Genomic DNA, 3,053 nt, shown 5'->3' on the forward strand with positions numbered 1-3,053 from the left:
ATGAACAGTGGTGTTTACTTTTCAGGGAGTTGGAACCCTTTCCTTGTGTTCCCCTGTCTAAGCAATTCATCAATAGTAACATGATCTCACTTTCATTTTTACAGAATCAATTATTAATAGTGGGCTATGTGCTCGGGAAATCTCAATGGGGTTTTCAACACAGGCTTTGCAGCATCCATCACTGTCTGGAATGGATTTGGTGCTTTCTAAAATCTATTTATTCTCTGGCTGTTATAAGTGTGACCCTTGACAGTAGAAGAGAAATAAAACGATAGTGACATCAAGCTACTGTGTCATTTCTTTAACTAGAAAACAAAAGGCCATTTTCTTCAATGTTCAGGATTCCGAATACAGGCAGTCCCCGGGTTACGTACAAGATAGGGACTGTAGGTTTGTTCTTAAGTTGAATCTGTATGTAAGTCGGAACTGGCGTCCAGATTCAGCCTCTGCTGAAACTGATCAGTTTCAACAGCGGCTGAATCTGGACGCCAGTTCTGACTTACATACAGATTCAACTTAAGAACCCCAGGCATCCCCAAGTCAGCTGCTGCTGAAACTGATCAGCGGCTGATTCCAGGAAGCCCCGGGCAGGGGCTTCCTGTAGTCAGCCACTGGTCAGTTTCAGCAGCGGCTGACTTGGGGACGCCTGGGGCAGAGCAGCTGGGGTGCTGCTGGGTTGGTCCAGTAGCGCCGCCGCTGGACCAACCCAGCAGCACCCAAACTGCTCTGCCCCAGGCGTCCTGATTCAGCCGCTGCTGAAACTGACCAGCAGTGGCTGAATCAGGACGCCTGGGGCAGAGCAGCTGGGGTGCTGCCGGGTTGGTCCCGTAGCGCCCAGAGCGGCGCTACGGGACCAACCGGCAGCGCCCTAGCTGCTGTACCACAGGCTCCCGGAGCAAAGCCGCGGAGCACGGGGGCAGCGGGACAGCCCAGACGCGCCGTGGCTGTCCTGCTGCCCTCGGGCTCCGTGGCTTTGCTCTGCTTTGTTCCCCGTCCCCCTGCCAGGGGGACGGGGAGCAAAGCAGAGCAAAGCCACGGAGCACGCAGGCGGCGGACAGCCCAGATGCGTCTGGGCTGCCCGCCGCCTGCGTGTTCCGCCGCTTTGCTCCCCGTCCTCCTGGTCTGCAGACCAGGGGGACGGGGAGCAAAGCAGAGCAAAGCCCCGGAGCACGTGGGCAGCGGACAGCCCAGACGTGTCTGGGCTGCCCGCTGCCCGTGTGTTCCGTCACTTTGCTTCCTCTCCCTGGTCTGCTGGAGCCAGGGAGAGGGCCCCGTTCGTAAGTGCGGATCTGACATAAGTCGGATCCGCGTAACTCGGGGACTGCCTGTACACAGAAAAAGTGAAGGAAGGAGCTCTCCAGAACCAAATCTTACTTTCCTGTGAGGCCAGGCAGTATTGCAGTTTTAAAGGACAAGTAGTAGGAAAGCTGCCTCATTTGATACTCAGAGCAGTATCACAGATTTACTAAAGGGATTGTATTTATGAGTTTTTATGCATAACAATAAAAGCAGCAATTTAAAAATACTCTTTTCCCAGCTTTTTCACTGACTCACAGTATGATTGTGGGTAAGTCACTTAAGGCCTGATTTTAGAACCCCTTGTAGAGGCACAGTATTCTGTCATTAACAAGCTGTGCCTATCACTCAGCACCAACAATGAATTGCCAGGAAAAAGCATGAATGAACCGGGGACATTAAAATTTGTAGCCCAAATTATTTCAGGCACTATGCTCACAAAAATCAAGGCCCAGTTTGAAAATCAGGCCTGTTAATCTTGTGAGCTTCAGTTTTTGCATTTGTAAAATGAAGCTATCATTACTCACCTACAGTACAGTACCTCAAAAGGGGACTTATATGACCTTTAGTTGATGCTTGCAAAGCATACTGGTTGCTTCTGCTGAAAGACATCATACATACATGGTATCCTCCAGTATAGTGCGCCTCCTCCCCTTTTACTCACCCATCCGGTAGTGATTCAAACCCAGTAATTCACAAAGAAGTTAGCTGTGCTGTCCACTGATGGTTTAAGAGAGCATTTATTATTAATCCTCATGAAGCAGTTCTGAGAGATGAAACAACTCCCCAGAATATCATAAGATCAAAACACACAAATTTGGATCAATGACTCTACATATGCCATTTGTGCTCTCCTCCTCCATCAAATGGTACACTCATTTTCTGTGCCAACAAGACTGACATGGTTGCCAAAGACAGCCTTGCCTGAAGAGGAAAAAAAGACACAATTGCTAAAAGAAGCTGCACACGTACAGTTCCATGAGACTGCTCTATGTATGCTGTGAGCAACACAAAATATGGGAAATACAAAGGCAGTTTTAAGTCACATTGCTCCTCAATCCTCCCCCGTTCCCTATCTAAATGCAGGAATGGAATAACAGAGAATCAGACCAATTGTGTCTGCTTATTTTTTTATATTATTAAAAATCTCTCTGTTATTTTCTTTGTTATGTTTTGAGGCATTTGGCTTTAATTAAATTGTTACATTCAGCACCCTGTTTACTGATGCATGGGTACTGGCTACACAGTGGGGTTAATTATTAATAAGTGACCTAAGTTCTTCAGCTTTCCTTCCTTCAAAACATTGTTTAAGGGGTATACTGGACATTATGGGAAACAGTCTGCTCTCACTTATGCTGGTGTAATTCAAAGTGATTCTGTTGGCCCTAGCTGAGGACTTTGTAGACATCAAATTATTTGTGAGCAGGGAATAATTCTCTGGAATAGTGGTCTGATGACTTGGTTTGATTCTTGACAGTGATTCAATAATTGATTCAGAATGTTTATGGTAGTTTGTTATGTCCCTGAGTTCCCTGGTTTCATGTAAGTGAAAGATTTACAATACCTCTTTTATATTTGAAGGAATACTGCCCATTAGGTACATGAGACTGAATATTACAAAGCAGTGAGAGTTTGCCTTGTTTAAATTTGTTTCTCCTGTCTAAAATTTGTTCCAGCAAAGAAGTGTGTAAGAATAATGTAGTGTGTTCTATATGAAGCGTACGTCTGTTTCTTTATGACCATAGATATTAACTAGG

Source organism: Pelodiscus sinensis, chromosome 15 (genome assembly GCF_049634645.1).
Source record: "Pelodiscus sinensis isolate JC-2024 chromosome 15, ASM4963464v1, whole genome shotgun sequence".
In the NCBI taxonomy this organism is placed as follows: Eukaryota; Metazoa; Chordata; order Testudines; family Trionychidae; genus Pelodiscus; species Pelodiscus sinensis.